The sequence below is a fragment of the Pinus tabuliformis genome, chromosome 3_2, assembly GCF_031772625.1.
Source record: "Pinus tabuliformis cultivar Carrire ecotype Pingquan chromosome 3_2, CPIR1, whole genome shotgun sequence".
Lineage (NCBI taxonomy): Eukaryota > Viridiplantae > Streptophyta > Pinopsida > Pinales > Pinaceae > Pinus > Pinus tabuliformis.
The window spans coordinates 495,955,006-495,979,088 of record NC_142302.1 but is presented as its reverse complement, the minus strand read 5'-3'; the positions used below and the strand labels follow the sequence as shown (position 1 = coordinate 495,979,088).

At 32.2% G+C, this 24,083-nt stretch overlaps 2 long non-coding RNA genes across 4 annotated transcripts in view; both read right to left on the bottom strand.

Annotated features, from left to right (window-relative positions):
- LOC149181455 (uncharacterized) overlaps nt 1–689 on the bottom strand; it is a 29,270-nt gene extending 28,581 nt beyond the window's left edge. For all 3 annotated transcript variants that reach the window (XR_016257010.1, XR_016257009.1, XR_016257011.1), the window contains exons 1-2: nt 575–689; nt 370–466 (exon numbers count right to left, since the gene is read on the bottom strand). This is a non-coding gene — a long non-coding RNA (uncharacterized LOC149181455). The remainder of the gene's footprint in view (nt 1–369; nt 467–574) is intronic.
- A 61-nt stretch (nt 690–750) lies between these two features.
- Nucleotides 751–4,815, bottom strand: LOC149181454 (uncharacterized). The gene is made up of 6 exons (XR_016257540.1): nt 3,098–4,815; nt 2,897–2,982; nt 2,703–2,740; nt 2,346–2,588; nt 1,446–1,521; nt 751–939 (listed from the first exon to the last, which is right to left on the bottom strand). It is a non-coding gene; the product is annotated as an uncharacterized LOC149181454 (long non-coding RNA).
- Between the last annotated feature and the right edge of the window lie 19,268 nt (nt 4,816–24,083).

The window sequence follows — 24,083 nt, the reverse complement described above, 5'->3', positions numbered from 1 at the left end:
CAGCATTTGCCTTTATACAGCGGGGTAAATTCTGAGTGATAACAGATCCTGAGCATTCACCTGAAAATTGTTTATTTGGGGGGTTGAATGACTTTCTATTCATGCATGTGGAGGGTTGACTTGCACATCTTCTCATGGGGTTTAGTTGTCCACATATCTCTTGTCTAGTTTGATTAAACAACTTTTATAAAGGGGCACATTTGAGGATGCAATTATTACTACTATTTGTTTCTACTATTTGGTATATTTGACTTAGTTTACATCACACCAAGGAGGCCATGCTCACAAATGCAAAAACAAAGATCCATAGTAGTGGAAAAACAAAAACAAAAACAAGAAACTAACCCTCTATCACAAAATATAACTCACCCTTTATGTCATTGCCTCTACCTTTGTTATAGTGCCCCACATCTTTCTCACACAAGATATTAAGTCGTTACATCAGTGCACCTCCACCTTCTTTAACCTACATTGCATTCAATTTAAACAAATGAGAAAATTATGAAGTAAGAGTTAAATTAAGACAATTAACAAAATTATATACTAATAAATAAGTAAATTACTTAGTACATACCTCCATTACCTTTGTCCAATACACTTTTGAAACTAAACCAAGAGCAGAGGTTGTAATGACTTGTTTAACTACAACCCCTTCGCCCCCAAACCAAAAAAAAAAAAAAATATATATATATATATAGAAGAAAAAAAATAAAGAAAAAAATATATCAAACAACAAATTAGCATGGCCATGCTCACAAATGTGAAAGTAAGAAAAAGCACGAGTAGAAAAAAAATCACAACAACAAAACCAAAATAAATAAATAAAATAAAAAACAACAACAACAACAAAACTAATAAAATAAAACAAGAAAATAGAAACAACAAATGGACACACCAATCTCCAACCCCAAAATGCGTCGATGGCCAACCAAGGACACCCTGCACACCAAAAATATGAATAATATTAAATATACACAAAATGATCAGAGTAACATAAAAATATCTAATGAAAAATCTTAATTAGAGACCAATGATATTATGAGTAACCTTATGCACTAGAATTCAAACTTAATACATTAAGAGGAAGGAAAATTTTTGTATTTGAAATGAGAAGGATTTCATCACAAATCATACACAAATTTTGTATGGAATAAATCACCTCTACCTTTGTCTTACCTTTACACTTTACTACAATCTCTCTCTCATAAAGATATTTTAGTAGTTTCATTAGTGATTATTCACATTCCATTATTTGCATTGCATTGAACTCAAAATACTAAATACACACAAAATGTTGTGAGATATTATGAATAATTTCATGCACTAGAATGTACATCTTATGTAAAGACAAAATCATAAACTGTAAATAGATAAGGAGGATGATCATATATTGGTAAATAGTGGATCATATATGAATATATGCGTCAAAAAAAACTCACATGTACCTTTGCACTCTACTACAGTATTTTCCTCAGAAATAGATTTCAACACTTCAGTTAGTTATTCTCCACATTACATTACCTGCATTACAATGACGTCGATAATTAGATAGATGACAAAAAATGTAAGATGCCTTCCATTTAAATACACACAAATGGAGCCATACATATCAACTCAATCTTCGAGTTCACCCACTATGCTTGTGTAACCACGAGTTGTTAGGACCTACCTTAAGTTCCCACACAATGTACCAAACAGACATTTAGATATATTATGAGAAATCATAAACCAAAACTAAATGTCTTGTGAGTAATATTACACAAAAGTACATCTTATATATTTCAAGAATTTAGTTAGTTATTCTCCATATTACATTATTACATTACCCGCATTACAATGTGGTCAATCATTACACGGATGAAAAATAATGTAAGATGCCTTGAATTTAAATACACACAAATGGAACCATACATATCACCTCAATCTTTGCTTTCATCCATCATGCTTGTATAAACATAGTTGTTAGGACCTACCTTAATTTCCTACACAATGTACCAAACAGAAACTTAGATATATTATGTCAAATCATAAACCAAAACAAAATGTCTCATGAGTAATATTATGCAAAAGTGCATCTTATGTAATGTCCAAAAATCATAATTACAAAAGAAGGGGGAACGGGAACGGGAAGATATCCATGTCAAAACCAAAAGATAACGCACTTTTTACCCTTGTTCTCCTACACATTAGCAAGTCTCTCCCATTCAAAAACAATTATGTAATTTTCTCAATACTCCACCACCTTACTTTGCCCACATTTGCAGACCACACACTATATATTTAAATCTAAAATGAAATAATATGCGTCTATTTAAACATGAGTCTTGCAACAAAATATAACTCACCCTCTATCTTTGCTTATACCTTTGCTATGGTAATTCACATCTCTCTCACGCAAAGAAAATGGTACTTTCATCTGTTTCCTTTCACCTTTCTTAATCTGCACTGCATCTACATTTCAATAAACACATGTTACAATGATAAAGCAACAAATGAATTAAATAAAAGTGGACATAGAACCATATAATTATGTAGTAACAAACAAGTAAACCCCCTGTTTCCCTTCACCTTTCTTATCTGCGCTGCATCTACATTTCAATAAACACATGTTATAATGATGAAGCAACAAATGAATTAAATAAAAGTGGACATAGCACCATATAATTATGTAGTAATAAACAAGTAAAGCCCCTCATATATACCTATGTATTTTTCTCAATACACCACCACCTCCCTTTACCTACATTTGCATACCACCCACTATATAAATAAATCTCAAATAATATAATATGCATCTATTTAAACATGAGTCATAAATCTTAAATAATATAATATACATCTATTTAAACATGAGCCTGGCAAAAAAATATAGCTCACCCTTTATCTTTGCTTATACCTTTGTTATTGTGCCTCACATCTCTCTTATGCAAAAAAATAGTAATTTCACCAGTATTCCTTCACCTTTCTTAATCTGCACTCCATCTACAAATCAGCAAGCACACATGATATAATGATGAAGCAACAAATGAATTAAATAAAAATGGATGCAGAACCATATAATTATGTAGTAACAAAAACATAAAGCCCCCCTACATACCTTATTTGTCTTTATGCATAAAGAAGCAAATTCATCATCATACCTATTTCGCCTTTGCCCGTTATACTTGTGGACTCTAGATAATCCCTAAATCCACACTACTGAACCCAAAAAAAAACGTGAACCAAAAAAAATAGATTAAAAAACACACAAGATAAAAATGTCAAACAATAAATTAGCATGGCCATGCTCACAAAAACAAAGATACAACAACCACAACATGGAAAAAACAAAATAAAACAAGAAAAGGAAAAATATAACAAACAATACAAAAAAACAAAAATAACAAAAGACAAAAATACAAAAATAACAAGAATAAAAATAAAAAGACAAATAAGAAATAGACACTGCACTATAACTGCAAAAAGCATCAATGGCCATTCAAGGGCACCCTGCACGTCAACAAAATAAATAAGTATTAGATAGAGATTAGAAAATATTCTGAGAAGTATTAAATAAATATCAAATATTGTGAGAAATATTTAGCAGAGATCAAAATATCTTAGTCATTCTCCACATTACATTACCTGCATTACAATGACGTCGATAATTACATAGATGACAAAAAATGTAATATGCCTTGCATTTAAATACACACAAATGGAGCCATACTTATCACCTCAATCTTCGATTTCACCGACTATGCTTGTGTAACCACGGGTTGTTACGACCTGCCTTAAGTTCCCACACAATGTACCAAACAGACACTTAGATATATTATGAGAAATCATAAACCAAAACTAAATGTCTTATGAGTAATATTACACAAAAGTACATCTTATATATTTCAAGAATTTAGTTAGTTATTCCACATATTACATTATTACATTACCCGCATTACAATGTGGTCAAAGATTACATAGATGAAAAATAATGTAAGATGCCTTGAATTTAAATACACACAAATGGAACCATACATATCACCTCAATCTATGCCTTCATCCATCATGCTTGTATAAACATAGTTGTTAGGACCTACCTTAATTTCCTACACAGTGTACCAAACAGAAACTTAGATATATTATGTCAAATCATAAACCAAAACAAAATGTCTCATGAGTAATATTATGCAAAAGTGCATCTTATGTAATGACCAAAAATCGTAATTCCAAAAGAAGGGGGAAGGGGAACGGGAACGGGAAGATATCCATGTCAAAACCAAAAGATAACGCACTTTTTGCCCTTGTTCTACACATTAGCAAGTCTCTCCCATACAAAAACAATTATGTAGTTTTCTCAATACTCCACCACCGTACTTTGCCCACATTTGCATACCTCACACTATATATTTAAATCTGAAATGAAATAATATGCATCTATTTAAAAATGAGTCTTGCAACAAAATATAACTCACCCTCTATCTTTGCTTATACCTTTGCTATGGTGCCTCACATCTCTCTCACGCAAAGAAAATAGTACTTTCATCTGTTTCCCATCACCTTTCTTAATCTGCACTGCATCTATATTCAATAAACACATGTTACAATGATGAAGCATCAAATGAATTGGACATAGAACCATATAATTATGTAGTAACATACAAGTAAACCCCCTGTTTCCCTTCACCTTTCTTAATCTGCACTGCATCTACATTTCAATAAACACATGTTATAATGATGAAGCAACAAATGAATTAAATAAAAGTGGACATAGAGCCATATAATTATGTAGTAATAAACAAGTAAAGCCCCTCATACATACCTGTGTATTTTTCTCAATACTCCACCACATTCCTTTACCTACATTTGCATACCACACACTATATAAATAAATCTCAAATTCCTTTACCTACATTTGCATACCGCACACTATATAAATAAATCTCAAATAATATAATATGCATCTATTTAAACATGAGTCATAAATCTCAAATAATATAATATGCATCTAGTTAAACATGATGCCTGGCAAAAAAATATAGCTCGCCCTTTATCTTTGCTTATACCTTTGTTATTGTGCCTCACATCTCTCTTATGCAGAAAAATATTAATTTCACCAGAGTTCCTTCACCTTTCTTAATCTGCACTACATCTACAAATCAGCAAGCACACATGATATAATGATGAAGCAACAAATGAATTAAATAAAAATGGACGTAGAACCATATAATTATGTAGTAACAAAAACATAAAGCCCCCCTACATACCTTGTTTGTCTTTATGCATAAAGAAGCAAATTCCTCATACATACCTATTTCGCCTTTGCCCGTTATACTTGTGGGCTCTAGATAATCCCTAAATCCACACTATTGAACCCAAAAGAAAATGTGAACCAGAAAAAAATAGGTAAAAAATCACACAAGATAAAAATGCCAAACAATAAATTAGCATGGCCATGCTCACAAAAACAAGGATACAACAGCGACAACATGGAAAAAACAAAATAAAACAAGAATATGAAAAATATAAAAAGACAAAAATACAAAAATAACAAGAATAAAAATAAAAAGACAAATAATAAATAGACTCTGCACTATAACTGCAAAAAGCATCAATGGCCAACCGAGGGCACCCTGCACGTCAACAAAATAAACAAATATTAGATAGAGATTAGAAAATATTCTGAGAAGTATTAAATAAATATCAAATATTGTGAGAAATATTTAGCAGAGATCAAAATATCTTAGTGATTCTCCACATTACATTACCTGCATTACAATGACGTCGATAATTAGATAGATAACAAAAAATATTAGACGCCTTGCATTTAAATACACACAAATGGAGCCATACATATCACCTCAATCTTCGAGTTCACCCACTATGCTTGGGTAACCACAGGTTGTTACAACCTGCCTTAAGTTCCCACACAATGTACCAAACAAACACTTAGATATATTATGAGAAATCATAAACCAAAACTAAATGTTTTATGAGTAATATTACACAAAAGTACATCTTATATATTTCAAGAATTTAGTTAGTTATTCTCCATATTACATTATTACATTACCCGCATTACAATGTGGTCAATCATTACACGGATGAAAAATAATGTAAGATGCCTTGAATTTAAATACACACAAATGGGACCATACATATCACCTCAATATTTGCCTTCATCCATCATGCTTGTATAAACATAGTTGTTAGGACCTACCTTAATTTCCTACACAATGTACCAAACAGAAACTTAGATATATTATGTCAAATCATAAACCAAAACAAAATGTCTCATGAGTAATATCATGCAAAAGTGCATCTTGTGTAATAAACAAAAATCATAATTCCAAAAGAAGGGGAAAGGGGAACGGGAACGGGAAGATATCCATGTCAAAACCAAAAGATAACGCACTTTTTTCCCTTATTCTCCTACACATTAGCAAGTCTCTCCCATACAAAAACAATTATGTAGTTTTCTCAATACTCCACCACCTTACTTTGTCCACATTTGCATACCACACACTATATATTTAAATCTAAAATGAAATAATATGCATTTATTTAAACATGAGTCTTGCAACAAAATATAACTCACCCTCTATCTTTGATTATACCTTTGCTATGGTGCCTCACATCTCACTCACGCAAAGAAAAGAGTACTTTCATCTGTTTCCCTTCACCTTTCTTAATCTGCACTGCATCTACATTCAATAAACATATGTTACAATGATGAAGCAACAAATGAATTAAATAAAAGTGGACATAGAACCATATAATTATGTAGTAACAGACAAGTAAACCCCCTGTTTCCCTTCACCTTTCTTAATCTGCACTGCATCTACATTTCAATAAACACGTGTTATAATGATGAAGCAACAAATGAATTAAATAAAAGTGGACATAGAGCCATATAATTATGTAGTAATAAACAAGTAAAGCCCCTCATATATACCTATGTATTTTTCTCAATACTCCACCACCTTCCTTTACCTACATTTGCATACCACACACTATATAAATAAATCTCAAATTCCTCTAACTACATTTGCATACCGCACACTATATAAATAAATCTCAAATAATATAATATGCATCTATTTAAACATGAGTCATAAATCTCAAATAATATAATATGAATCAAGTTAAACATGAGCCTGGCAAAAAAATATAACTCGCCCTTTATCTTTGCTTATACCTTTGTTATTGTGCCTCACATCTCTCTTATGCAAAAAAATAGTAATTCCACCAGTGTTCCTTCACCTTTCTTAATCTGCACTGCATCTACAAATCAGCAAGCACACATGATATAATGATGAACCAACAAATGAATTAAATAAAAATCGACGTAGAACCATATAATTATGTAGTAACAAAAACATAAAGCCCCCCTACATACCTTGTTTGTCTTTATGCATAAAGAAGCAAATTCCTCATACATACCTATTTCGCCTTTGCCCGTTATACTTGTGGACTCTAGATAATCCTTAAATCCACACTATTGAACCCAAAAAAAATGTGAACCAGAAAAAAATAGGTAAAAAATCACTCAAGATAAAAATGCCAAACAATAAATTAGCATGGCCACGCTCACAAAAACAAAGATGCAACAGCCACAACATGGAAAAAACAAAATAAAACAAGAAAAGGAAAAATATAAAATAACAAAAGACAAAAATACAAAAATAACAAGAATAAAAATAAAAAGACAAATAAAAAATAGACTCTGCACTATAACTGCAAAAAGCATCAATGGCCAACCAAGGGCACCCAGCACGTCAACAAAATAAATAAGTATTAGATAGAGATTAGAAAATATTCTAAGAAGTATTAAATAAATATCAAATATTCTAAGAAATATGAAGCAGAGATCAAAATATCTTAGTGATTCTCCACATTACATTACCTGCATTACAATGACATCAATAATTAGATAGATGACAAAAAATGTAAAATGCCTTGAATTTAAATACACACAAATGGAGCCATACATATCACCTCAATCTTCGAGTTCACCCATTATGCTTGTGTAACCACGGGTTGTTACAACCTACCTTAAGTTCCCACACAATGTACCAAACAGACACTTAGATATATTATGAGTAATCATAAACCAAAACTAAATGTCTTATGAGTAATATTACACAAAATTACATGCTATATATTTCAAGAATTTAGTTAGTTATTCTCCATATTACATTATTACCTTACCCGCATTACAATGTGGTCAATGATTACACAGATGAAAAATAATGTAAGATGCCTTGAATTTAAACACACAAATGGAACCATACATATCACCTCAATCTTTGCCTTCATCCATCATGCTTGTATAAACATAGTTGTTAGGACATACCTGAATTTCCTACACAATGTACCAAACAAAAACTTAGATATATTATGTCAAATCATAAACCAAAACAAAATGTCTCATGAGTAATATCATGCAAAAGTGCATCTTATGTAATAAACAAAAATCGTAATTCCAAAAGAATGGGGAAGGGGAACGGGAGCGAGAAGATATCCTTGTCAAAACCAAAAGATAACGCACTTTTTTCCCTTGTTCTCCTACACATTAGCAAGTCTCTCCCATACAAAAACAATTATGTAGTTTTCACAATATTCCACCACCTTACTTTGCCCACATTTGCATACCACACACTATATATTTATATCTAAAATGAAATAATATGTATCTATTTAAACATGAGTCTTGCAACAAAATATAACTCACCCTCTATCTTTGCTTATACCTTTGCTATAGTGCCTCACATCTCTCTCACGCAAAGAAAATAGTACTTTCATCTGTTTCCCTTCACCTTTCTTAATCTGCACTGCATCTACATTTCAATAAACACATTTTACAATGATGAAGCAACAAATGAATTAAATAAAAGTGGACATAGAACCATATAATTATGTAGTAAGAAACAACTAAACCGCCTGTTTCCCTTCACCTTTCTTAATCTGCATTGCATCTATATTTCAATAAACACGTGTTATAATGATGAAGCAATAAATGAATTAAATAAAAGTGGACATAGAACCATATAATTATGTAGTAATAAACAAGTAAAGCCCCTCATATATACCTGTGTATTTTTCTCAATACTCCACCACCTTCCTTTACCTACATTTGCATACCACACACCATATAAATAAATCTCAAATAATATAATATGCACCTAATTTAAACATGAGTCATAAATCTCAAATAATATAATATGCATCTATTTAAACATGAGCCTGGCAAAAAAAAAAAGCTTACCCTTTATCTTTGCTTATACCTTTGTTATTGTGCCTCACATCTCTCTTATGCAGAAAAATAGTAATTTCACCAGTATTCCTTCACCTTTCTTAATCTGCACTCCATCTACAAATCAGCAAGCACACATGATATAATGATGAAGCAACAAATGAATTAAATAAAAATGGACGTAGAACCATATAATTATGTAGTAACAAAAACATAAAGCCCCCCTACATACCTTGTCTATCTTTGGGCATAAAGAAGCAAATTCCTCATACATACCTATTTCGCCTTTGCCCGTTATACTTGTGGACTTTAGATAATCCCTAAATCCACACTATTGAACCCAAAAGAAAATGTGAATCAAAAAAAAAAAAGACACACAAGATAAAAATGCCAAACAATAAATTAGCATGGCCATGCTCACAAACACAAAGATACAACATAACATGGAAAAAAAAAAAACAAAATAAAACAAGAATAGAAAAAATATAACAAACAATATAAAAAAATAATAATAATAACAGAAGACAAAAATCCAAAAAGAATAAGAATAAAAATAAAAAGACAAATATGAAATAGACTCTGCACTATAACTGCAAAAAGCATTAATGGCCAACCAAGGGCACCCTGCACGTCAACAAAATAAATAAGTATTAGATAGAGATTAGAAAATATTCTGAGAAGTATTAAATAAATATCAAATATTGTGAGAAATATGAAGCGGAGATCAAAATATCTTAATGATTCTCCACATTACATTACCTGCATTACAATGACATCGATAATTAGATAGATGACAAAAAATGTAAGATGCCTTGCATTTAAATACACACAAATGGAGCCATACATATCACCTCAATCTTCAAGTTCACCCACTATGCTTGTGTAACCACGGGTTGTTACAACCTGCCTTAAGTTCCCAGACAATGTACCAAACAGACACTGAGATATATTATGAGAAATCATAAACCAAAACTAAATGTCTTATGAGTAATATTACACAAAAATACATCTTATATATTTCAAGAATTTAGTTAGTTGTTCTCCATATTACATTATTACATTACCCACATTACAATGTGGTCAGTAATTACATAGATGAAAAATAATGTAAGATGCCTTGAATTTAAATACACACAAATGGAACCATACATATCACCTCAATATTTGCCTTCATCCATCATGCTTGTATAAACATAGTTGTTAGGACCTACCTTAATTTCCTACACAATGTACCAAACAGAAACTTAGATATATTATGTCAAATCATAAACCAAAACAAAATGTTTCATGAGTAATATTATGCAAAAGTGCATCTTATGTAATGAACAAAAACCGTAATTCCAAAAGAAGGGGGAAGGGGAACGGGAATAGGAAGATATCCATGTCAAAACCAAAAGATAACGCACTTTTTTTCCCTTGTTCTCCTACACATTAGCAAGTCTCTCCCATACAAAAACAATTATGTAGTTTTCTCAATACTCCACCACCTTACTTTGCCCACATTTGCATACCACACACTATATATTTAAATCTAAAATGAAATAATATGCATCTATTTAAACATGAGTCTTGCAACAAAATATAACTCACCCTCTATCTTTGCTTATACCTTGCTATGGTGCCTCACATCTCTCTCACGCAAAGAAAATAGTACTTTCATCTGTTTCCCTTCGCCTTTCTTAATCTGCACTGCATCTACATTTCAATAAACACATGTTACAATGATGAAGCAACAAATGAATTAAATAAAAGTGGACATAGAACCATATAATTATGTAGTAACAAACAAGTAAACCCCCTGTTTCCCTTCACCTTTCTTGATCTGCACTGCATCTACATTTCAATAAACACATGTTATAATGATGAAGCAACAAATGAATTAAATAAAAGTGGACATAGAACCATATAATTATGTAGTAATAAACAAGTAAATCCCCTCATATATACCTGTGTATTTTTCTCAATACTCCACCACCTTTCTTTACCTACATTTGCATACCACACACTATAAATAAATCTCAAATTCCTTTACCTACATTTGCATGCCACACACTATATAAATAAATCTCAAATAATATAATATGCATCTATTTAAACATGAGTCATAAATCTCAAATAATATAATATGCATCTATTTAAACATGAGCCTGGCAAAAAAATATAGCTCACCCTCTATCTTTGCTTATACCTTTCTTATTGTGCCTCACATCTGTCCTATGCAAACTATTTAAATATGAGCCTAGCAAAAAAATATAACTCACCCTCTATCTTTGCTTATACCTTTGTTATTGTGCCTCACATCTCTCTTATGCAAAAAAATAGTAATTTCACCAGTGTTCCTTCACCTTTCTTAATCAAATCAGTAAGCACGCATGATATAATGATGAAGCAACAAATGAATTAAATAAAAATGGACGTAGAACCATACAATTACGTAGTAACAAAAATATAAAGCCCCCCTACATACCTTGTTTGTCTTTATGCATAAAGAAGCAAATTCCTCATACATACATATTTCGCCTTTGCCCGTTATACTTGTGGACTCTAGATAATCCCTAAATCCACACTATTGAACCCAAAAGAAAATATGAACCAAAAAAAAATAGATAAAAAACACACAAGATAAAAATGCCAAACAATAAATTAGCATGGCCATGCTTACAAAAACAAGGATACAACAGCCACAACATGGAAAAAACAAAATAAAACAAGAATAAGAAAAATATAACAAACAATATAAAAAAAAAAAAAAAAACAAAAATAACAAAAGACAAAAATACAAAAATAACAAGAATAAAAATAAAAAGACAAATAAGAAATAGACTCTGCACTATAACTGCAAAAAGCATCAATGGCCAACCAAGGGCACCCTGCACGTCAACAAAATAAATAAGTATTAAATAGAGATTAGAAAATACTCTGAGAAGTATCAAATATTGTGAGAAATATGAAGCGGAGATCAAAATATCTTAGTGATTCTCCACATTACATTCCCTGCATTACAATGACGTCAATAATTAGATAGATGACAAAAAATGTAAGATGTCTTGCATTTAAATACACACAAATGGTGCCATACATATCACCTCAATCTTCGAGTTCACCCACTATGCTTGTGTAACTACGGGTTGTTACGACCTGCCTTAAGTTCCCACACAATGTACCAAACAGACACTTAGATATATTATGAAAAATCATAAACCAAAATTGTCTTATGAGTAATATTACACAAAAGTACATCTTATATATTTCAAGAATTTAGTTAGTTATTCTCCATATTACATTATTACATTACCCGCATTACAATGTGGTCAATCATTACATAGATGACAAATAATGTAAGATGCCTTGAATTTAAATACACAAAAATGGAGCCAGACATATCACCTCAATCTTTGCCTTCATCCATCATGCTTGTATAAACATAGTTGTTAGGACCTACCTTAATTTCCTACACAATGTATCAAACAAAAACTTAGATATATTATGTCAAATCATAAACCAAAACAAAATGTCTCATGAGTAATATTATGCAAAAGTGCATCTTATGTAATGACCAAAAATCGTAATTCCAAAAGAAGGGGAAAGGGGAACGGGAAGGGGAAGATATCCATGTCAAAACCAAAAGATAACGCACTTTTTGCCCTTGTTCTCCTACACATTAGCAAGTCTCTCCCATACAAAAACAATTATGTAGTTTTCTCAATACTCCACCACCTTACTTTGCCCACATTTGCATACCACACACGATATATTTAAATTTGAAATGAAATAATATGCATCTACTTAAACATATTATGAGTAATATTAAATACACACAATATTCAAAGAAATACAGATGATATAATGATGAAAGAACAAACGAGTCTAATAAAAATGGACATAGAATCATATAATTATGTCGTAACAAACAAGTAAAGCCCCCCATACATACCTGCATAGTTTTCTCAATACTCCACGATCGTCCTTTACCCACATCTGTATACTACACATTATATAAATAAATCTCAAATAATATAATATGCATCTATTTAAACATGAGTCTTGCAACAAAATATAACTCACCCTCTATCTGTGCTTATACCTTTGCTATGGCACCTCACATCTCTCTTACGCAAAGAAAATAGTCATTTTAGCAAGGTTCCTTCACCTTTCTTAATTTGCACTTAATCTGCACTACATCTACATTTCAACAAACACACATGATATAATTATGAAGCAAAAGATGAGTTAAATAAAAATGGGCGTAGAACCATGTAACTATGTAGTAACAAACAAGTAAATTTGTCCATACATACCTTGTTTGTCTTTATGCATAAGAAGAAAATTCCCCAAACATACCTCTTTTGCCTTGCCCATTACACCTCTGGACTCTGGACCATCCCTAAATTGACACTATTTAACCCAAAAGAAAATGTGAACCAAAAAAATTAGATAAAAAAACACACAAGATAAAAGTGTCAAACCATAAATTAGCATGGCCATGCTCACAAAAACAAAGATGTGAAAAAAAATAAATAAAATAATAATAATAATAATAATAAATAAATAAATATAACCAAAAATACAAAAATCAAAATTTTATAAGAATAAAGAGACAAATAAAAAACAAACTCTGCACTATAATTGCAAAAAGCGTCCATGGCCAACCAACGACAGCCTGCATATCAACAAAATAAATAAGTATTAAATAGAGATTAGAAAATCTACTGAGAAATATTAATTATATATCAAATATCGTGAGAAATATGAAATGAGATCAAAATATCTGATGAGAAATCTCAATGCAAACTGAAAATCTTATGAGTAATCTCCTCACTAGAAAATGCATCTTATGCAAACACGAAAAATCATAAACACTAAATAAGTCAAGAGGGAAGTGATCTAGATTATTTGCAATATAAAAGATTATATAGCAAAACATACCTGGATTTTGCATCAAACGAAAATTGACCTCAAGCTTTGCTTCTGCACTCCAATGTTTGCTTCATGAAAATATTTTAGTAGTTTCATCACGAATCCTTCACATTCTTTTACCTACATTTCATCGCACTCAATAATGAAACAAATAATTAATAATGTAAGATGGCTCAAATTTAAATAAAAGCACAATTGGGACCATCCATAAATATCGCTACAACATAGGTTTCCATACCAAAGAATACATGGGTTTTACACCAAATAGGAACCAACAATAGCAAAAAACCAACAAAACTAACAAAAAGAAAACAAGATAAACAACCAATAGAAACACTAATTTGCAACCCCAAAATGCGTCGAGGGCCAACCAAGAACACCCTACACACCAGAAAAAATACTATGAGTAATATTAAATAAGACGATGTTATAATAAAAACACATGATATAATGATGAAGCAAGAAACACAAATGATATAATGCAACAAATGAGTTAAATAAAAATGGACATAGAACCATATAATTATGTAGTTACAAAAAATAAAACTCCCATACATACCTCTTTCACCTTTGGCCATTACAATTGTGCACTCTAGATCATCCCCAAATCCACACTATTGAACCCAAAAGAAAATGTGAACCAAAAAAATTAGATAAAAAACACAAGATAAAAATGTCAAACAATAAATTAGCATGGCCATGCTCGCAGAAACAAAGATACAACATAAACAACATGGAAAAAACAATATAAAACAAAAAAAGAAAAAATATAACCAACAATATAAAAAGACAAAAATAACAAAATACAAAATACAAAATAACAAAAGAATAAAAAAAAATAATAAATTAAAACAAAAAACAAAAACAAATAAGAAAGACTCTGCACTATAACTGCAAAAAGCATCCATGGCCAACCAAGGGCACCCTGCACATCAACAAAATAAATAAGTATTAAATAGATTTTAGAAAATATTGTGAGAAATATTAAATAAATATCAAATATTGTGAGAAATATGAAACGTATATCAAAACATTGTATGAGAAATCTTAATGCAAACTGAAAATCTTACGAGTAATCTCATTCACTAGAAAATACATCATATGCAAACACCAAAAAGCATAAACACTAAATAAGTAAGGAGGGAAGAGATCTAGAGTATTTGCAATATAAAAAATTACATAGCAGAACATACCTGGATTTTGCATCAAAAGAAAACTGACCTAAAGCTTTGCCTCTGCACTCTACTACAACGTTTGTCTCATGAAAATATTTTAGTAGTTTCATCGTGAATCTTTCACATTCATTTACCTACATCGCACTGCACTCAATAATGAAACAAATGATTAACAATGTAAGATGACTCAAATTTAAACAAAAGCACATATAGGACCATACATAAACACCACTGCAAAATAGATTTTCATACCAAAGCATGCATGGGTTTTATACCAAATAGACACCAACAATAGCAAAAATAAAACAAGAGAAACCATTGATAGAGACACTAATCTGCAATCCCAAAATGTGTTGATGGCCAACCAAGAACACCTTACAGACCAAAAATAATATTATGAGTAATATTAAATACACACAATGCTCTAAGAAACACACACGATATAATGTTGAATCAACACACATAATATAATGATGAAGCAACAAATTAGTTAAATAAAAATGGACATAGAACCATATAATTATGTAGTAACAAACAAGTAAAGTCCCCCATACATACCTGTGTAGTTTTCTCAATACTCCACCACCTTCCTTTACCCACATTTGCATACCACACACTATATAAATAAATCTCAAATAATATAATATTCATCTATTTAAACACGAGTCTTGCAACAAAATATAACTCACCTTCTATCTTTGCTTATACCTTTGTTATGGTGCCTCACATTTCTCTTACGTAAAAAAATAGTAATTTCACCATTGTTCCTTCACCTTTCTTAATTTGCACTTAATCTCCGTTGCATCTACATTTCAACAAACATACATGATATAATGATGAAATAACAAATAAGTTAAATAAAAATGGACCTTGAACCATGTAATTATGTAGTAATAAACAAATAAAGCCCCCATTCATACCTTGTTTTCCTTTATGCATAAAAAGCAAATTTCCCATACATGCCTCTTTTGACTTTGCCCATTACATCTGTGGACTCTGGATCATCCCTAAATCCACACTATTGAACCCAAAAGAAAATGAGAACCAAAAAAATTAAATTAAAAAACAAAAGATAAAAATGTCAAACCATAAATTAGCATGGCCATGCTCACAAAAACAAAGATATAACAGCCACAACATAAAAAAGACAATAAAAAAATAATAGAAAAAATATAACCAACAATACAAAAATAACAAAAGAATAAAAATAAAATGAGAAATAAAAAATAGACTTTGCACTATAATTGCAAAAAACGTCCATGTCCAACCAAGGGCACCCTGCACATCAACAAAATAAATAAGTATTAGATAGAGATTAGAAAATATTTGGAGAAATATTAAATAAATTAAATAAATATCAAATATTGTGAGAAATATGAATCAGAGATCAAAATATCTTATGAGAAATCTTAATGCAAACTCAAAATCTTATGAGTAATCTCATCACTAGAAAATACATTTTATGAAAAGACCAAAAAGCATAATACTAAATAAGTAAGGAGGGAAGAGATCTAGAGTATTTGCAATATGAAAAGATTACATAGCAGAACATACCTGGATTTTGCATCAAAAGAAAACTGACCTCATGCTTTGCCTTTGCATTCCAATGTTTGTTTCATGAAAAAAGTTTAGTAGTTTCATCACGAATCCTTCACATTTCTTTACCTACATTGCATTGCACTCAATAACGAAACAAATGATTAATAACGTAAGGTGGCTCAAATTTAAACAAAAGCACATATAGGACCATACATTAGTATTGCTACAGCATAGGTTTCCATACCAAGAGAAACAATAGATAGAGATAGTAATTTGCAACCCAAAAATGTATTAATGGCCAACCAAGGACACCCTACATACCGGAATAAAAAAAAAAACATGAGTAACATTAAATACACAATTTTCTATGAAAAACAAAACAAACATCAAAACATTTTACGAAAAACCTTAATTATAGACCAACAATATGATGAGTAAAGTACAATTTATGTAAACAATAAAAATCAACTACCCCAAATGATAAATAGCAAGAACTATGGTATTTGAAAAGAGAAAGGAATCTTAACAAATCATAAACAAATTTTGTACCAAAAAAGAACTTACCTCTACCTTTGTTTCTGCCTTTGCACTCTACAATGATTTCTCTCTCATTGAGATATTTTAGTAGTTTCATTAGTGATCCTCCACATTCCATTATTCGCACTGCATTGTACTCAACAAAACATTATGAAAAATATTAAATAACAATAAAAATCGTAAAATCTTAAATACATGAGAGAGGATCATATGTATCGGTAAATAGTGTAACATATACGGATATTTGCACCAAAAGAAAACTCACCTCTATCGTTGTGTCGGCGACAGCCTCTCTCTCACAAGTATATTTCAAAAGCTTAGTTTGTGATTTCTCCATGTTACATTGCCTCTCTCTCACAAGCATATTTCAAAAGCTTAATTTGTGATTTCTCCATGTTACATTGCCTGGGTTACATTGTGGGAAATTATTAGATAAATGACATATAATGTAAGATACCTTAAATTTAAACACACACACACATATCTCCTCAACCTTATCTTTCACCCACTACAACTATGGAATCACACACACATATCTCCTCAACCTTATCTTTCACCCACTACAACTATGGAATCATGTTTTGTTAGGATCTTTCCCTCTCAATGTACCAAATAGAAATCAAAATAGAGAATTTAATATATTATGAGAAATTAGAAACGAAAATAGGAAGTCTTATGAATGATATTATGATAAAGCACATGTTATGCAATGACTAAAAATCTTTCGAAAATTTTTGAATGTATAATAATTGGTTTATTACCCCCCAAGTGCTCAAGCCATCCCCTCCAAGATCAAGTTGACCTTCCAAAGAGACACACCTATTCGCATGGACGAACAACTATAAATAGAGCCTATTCGATCTCCTCCAAGACAAACTTCGGATCTCTCATTAGCTTTGCGAAACACTTTGGATCTGAGGCATATCTCTTATGTGGTTAAGTGTGAATTTGTGGTATACATATTCTATGGAATAGCACAAGCTTGACGCAATATATACTCATGTGGAACAGTGAGGCTCTGTGGCCTACATATCTGTGGAACCTTGCAAACCTGAGGCAATATATACTCTGTGGAACAGTGCAGGTATGTGGCCTAAATCTCTGTGGATATGAGAAGGTTGTTAGAGGGTTGGCTTAGCACTTGTGGGAGATCACCTTGCTGGTCATTATTTGTCCATGTGATCTTATCAAAGATCTTATCGAAGATATGCTATAGCTATTTTGACTGATGTACAATTGATGAAGTGACCTCTCTCTCTCATAAGGAAAGATTATTAGGTTTTACCCTTTGTGGGTTTTGCCCTGGTTATTGACCTAAATTTTGGTGTCTCGTCTCATTGTTTATTGTGATCTCTATTGCTCTATTGATTGAAGAAGTTATTGGTTTAAATTTTTCATTTTGGTTAATGGTTTAAATTTTTCATGTATAACTGCTTTGTATGAAAATGTTTCATATATAAACTGCTTTTCATATAGTACTGATAATGCTAAGAGAGGATTTGTGAGACTCTTTGACCATTGATTGTTGGACACGTTAAGGCAAATTTGATTGTTGTTGACTTTGACAATTTGACCAAAGTTGACTTTTGAAGTTCATATTGATTGGATATTGGTTTGTCTATTTGAATAGTCAAAGTTTGACTTTGACTCTTATGGATTTGGGCTCATTGTACTCTCCGTTGAACATTTTATGACAATCTAATAGAAGAATTTTCAAAGGGCTTCCCCCCCTTATGGGGTTTTTCCCTGGTCTTTGACCAAACTTCGACTCTTATGGATTTGGGCTCATTGTACTCTCTGTTGAACATTTTATGACAATCTGATAGAAGAATTTTCAAAGGGTTTTCCCCCTTATGGAGTTTTTCCCTGGTCTTTGACCAAATCAGTCTCTTGTTGATGTTCTTGATTGTCTCCTATTGTCATTGCATTTATTGTTCTATCTTCGATTATTGTTGATTATAGGAAGATCTAATTGTTATTGAAAAGATTGTTAATTGAAGAATTGAATTGGACTAAAGTAATTGATATAACATAGAGCAGTGGAAAATTAACATGGATGAGTATTTTGCAAACCTATGTTGCATTTAGCACAACTGAAGTTGAGTATATAGCTGATTGTTTAGTCTGTTGTGAAGTAGTTTGCCTTCGAAAGTTGTTTGTTGGTTTGTTTGACCAAGTGTTGGAATCTACCATGATATATCCAAAGTTGTTAGAAGCTTTCTGAAAATCTGCTTTTTCATGACAAGTCGAAGCACAATGAGATAATGTAGCACTATATTTGGGATGTTGCCCAAAGAAGAGTTGTGAGGCTCAAATACATTTTTGCTGATGAGAAAGGTTGTTGATGATTTGACAAAGCCACTATCCCAGATGAAGTTTGTTTGCTTCTGAGAGAAACTTGAAATAATTGAGAATCCCTCTCTTGGCGAGAGGAAGCATTGATTGTATAGCATCATGAATCTTCCTTGGGCTTGGCTAAGAAACCATGGTTTATGGTTGGGAAGATTGTTTTGGTTACTCCCTTGGGTCATTAAGTTTGACCGATAAACCTTACGGTTGGGGAGGTTGGTTTTGAGGATTGGATTGATCCCTTAGGTCATTGTGTTTGACCGAGAGACCAATAGGCTTGGTTGGGGACACTAATTTTGAGTACTCTCCCTTGGGTCATTGCATTTGACTAAGAGACCATATGGTCAAGGAGATTGGCCCTTTTGACATCGAGATCAAGACTCCTCCCTTAGGTCGTGGTCCGAGAGACTATATAGTTAGGGAGTTTGATATTGAGATAGGAGTTCCTCCCTTAGGTCATTGAGCTTGATCGAGAGTCCCTTGTTTATGGTCAGGGGGACAGACGTTGTGTACTCTCTCAGGTCATTGAGTTTGACCCAGAGACCATTGGTATGATCGAAGAGTGTGATCTTGGTTACTTCTTTGAGTCATTGTGTTTGACTAAGAGACCAATAAGTTGGTCGGGGAGATTGATGTTGTGTCCTCTCCCTTGGGTCATTGATTTTGACTTAGAGACCAGTGGGATTGTCAGAGAGATTGAATTTGATCGAGAGACCCTTGTTTATGGTCAGGGAGACAAACCCTATGCACTCTCTTAGGTCATTGAGTTTGACCCAAAGACCATTGGCATGGTCGATGAGTTTGACCTTGATTACTTCCTTGAGTCATTGTGTTTGACTGAGAGACCAGTAGGTTGGTCAAGGATATTGAAGTTGTGTTCTCTCTCTTGGGTCATTGATTTTGTGAGAGACCGGTGGGATTGTCAGAGAGGTTGACTTTGATTACTCTCTTGGGTCATTGAGATTGATTGGGAAACCATTTCATATGGTTGGAGAGTTTGGTTTCATGAACGATGTTGATAGATCCCATGGTCAGTTAGGTACTGACCCCGATGCCATTCATTTTGGCTTGTGGGATGAGTTTGATGCTATGTGTATTTCCTTATGATGAGACTTGTACATCTGACTTTGTGATCTCTCCCTTAGGTCATTACCAAGAGACCAATCGATTGGTCGGGGAGATTGATCTTGGGAGAGAATGAAAAGTACCTCCCTAGCTAAGGAGTGTTGAAAAATGGTAGTTGAAAAATTTGAATTTATAATTATTGGTTTACTGCCCCACACGTGCTCAAGTCAGCTCCTCCAAGATCAAGTCGGCATGCCCAAGAGAAACGCCTTTCGCATGGATGAACAACTATAAATAGAGCCTATTCTGTGAAACACTTCGAATCTCAGGCACATATATATTTTGTGGTTAAGTGTGAACATGTGGTATACATCTTCTATAGAAAAGCACAAGCCTGAGGCAATATATACTCCGAGGAACGTTGCTAGTTTGTGACCAATATAACTGTGGAACCTTGCAAACCTGAGGCAATATATACTTTGTGGAACAGTGCGGGTTTGTGGCATGAATCTCTGTGAAACCTTCTGGACCTGAAGAACTATAATTTTGTGGAACCATGCGGACCTGTGGCTCATTATCTCTGTAACATATGCAAGGGTCAGTGGCACATATCTCTATGGATATGTGAAGGTTGTTAGAGGGTTGGCTTAGCACTTGTGGGAGGTCATCTTGCTGGTCAGTATTTGTTTATGTGATCTTATCAAGGATATGCTATTTTGACTGGTGTATGAATCGAACTCTCTCATAAGGAAAGATTACTGGGTTCTCCCCTTTGTGGGTTTTTCCCTTGTCATTGACCTAAGTTTCGGTGTCTCTTGTCTCAATCTTCACTGTGATCTCTATTGCTCTATTGAAGAAGTTAATGGTTGAAATTTTTCATGTATAATTGCTTAATGATTGTGTTGACACCTAATCCGAAACAGATGGGTGAACTGGACAGTCATCTAGAAGATGAACTGATCCGTTGTATTTATGTATATATAAATATGAGTTAGCTAATGAATAAGATCATCAGTTCTTTTCTCCCGCTCATCCTGGAGTTACCCTGGCCTGACATTGGAATACTCTAAAGGAGTCAAATTGTATCATTAGATGTAGTTATCAGTTTGAAAAATTGTACTAGTTTTGTTTGCACTAGAAAATCAACAAAATCGTAATCAAGGGGAAGAAAAACCATTGTATTGAAACAAGAAGATATCAGTTAGAACTAAAAGAGAACACATTTTCTACCTTTACACTCCCTTGCACATCTGCAAATATGTCACACAAAAATAATTCAATAGCTTTACCAATGCTCCTCCACCTTCCTTAAACTACATTTGCATAGCACTCATTAAATAAATAAATGTATCTAATTTAAACACGAATCTTGCACCAAAAGATAACCCACCCTCTATCTTTGCTTCCACCTTTGCTATGGTGCCTTCCATCTCCCTCATACAAAGATATTCACTAGTTTCACTAGTGGTCTTTCAACTTTTTTAATCTGCATTGCATTTAAATTTCAACAAAAGATGTAGCAACAAATGAGTTAAATAAAAATGGTCATTAAACCATATAATTATGTAGCAGCAAATAAAGAAGTAAATTCCCCCATACATACCTCCTTTCGATTTGCCCACTACACTTGTGAGCTCTGCATCAATGTTAAACCCACATTATGGGTTGTTAAGGTCTTCTTCAATTTCCCCACCCATTGATCCCAGAAATGTGAATAAAAGAAAAATAGATCAAAAGACATAAGGAAAAAAAATATATTAAACCACAAATTAGCATGGCCATGCTCACAAATACAAAAAAATATAACAACCTCAACATTAAAAAAAAAAAAACAAAACCACAATAGAAAAAGATACAACCAACAATAGAAAAAGATATGACCAACAATAGGAAAATGCAACAAAAATAACAAAAAGAAAACATGAAAAAGACAAATAAGAGGTAAACTCTGCACTGCAACCGCAAAAAGTATCCATGGTTGACGAAGGGCACCCTGCACATCAAAAAATAAATAAGTATTGAATAGAGACTACAAAACATTCTGAAAAAAAATATTAAATACACATCAAATATTGTGAGAAATATGCAACATAGATCAAAAATATCTTATGAGAAATCTTAAATGGAGAACAAAAATCTTATGAATAATCTTATGCACTAAAAGCTTAAAAGTACCTCTTAACCAAACACAAGAAATCATAATTCCTAAATAAGTAAGGAGGAGAACTATATTTTTTGCAATAAGAAAGATTAAATAGCAAATCATACATAGATTTCACATTGAAATAAAACTAACCTCCACCTTTGCCTCTTCACTCTACTACAATGTCTCTCTCATAAAATATTTGAATAGTTTCATCAATGATGCTCCACATTCCTTTACCACATAGCATTACATTCAATAATTAAACAAATGACTAATATTGTAAAATGGCTAAAAGTTAAACAAAAACACATATTGGAGCATCCATACATGCTGCCGCAACATAGGTTATTATTGCAGAGCATACATAGGATTTACACCAAATAGGAACCAACAAGAAAATAAACAACAAGAAAACAAGATCTACAACCCTAAGAAAACATGGATCAACAAACCTAAACATGGATCTACAACCCTAAAATGTATCAATGGCCAACCAAGGACACCTTGCACACCAAAAAAAATATAATGTGTAATATTAAATAAACAAAATGTTTTGAAAAACATGAAACAAATACCACAACATCTTATGGATAATCTTCATTAGAGACCAACAATATTATTATTTGTATGCATTAGTAAGTACAACTTCTACAAACACTAAAAATCATCAACCCTAAATAGATAAAAAGGGAGGAGAACTGTGACATTTGAAATGAGAAGGATTTCGTAACGAAGCATACACAAAATTTGCACCAAAAAAGAGCACACCTCTACCTTTGCATCTACCTTTACACTTTACAACAATCTCATTCTCATAAAGAAATTTTAGTAATTTGTTAGTGATCCTCCACATTCCATTCTCTGCATTGAATTCAATAAACATAATGAAAAATATTAAATACACAAAAAAGATTGTGAGATATTATTATGAATAATCTTAAGCACTAGAAAGTACATATTATGTAAACACTAAAAATAATAAAACCTAGAAAGATAAGAAGGGATAATCATAGACAAGTAACTAGCTAAATGGTGGATCATATATGGATATTTGCACCAAAATAGAACTCATCTCTACCTTTGTGTCTACCTTTGCACTTTGTTGCAGCCTCTCCCTCCCTCA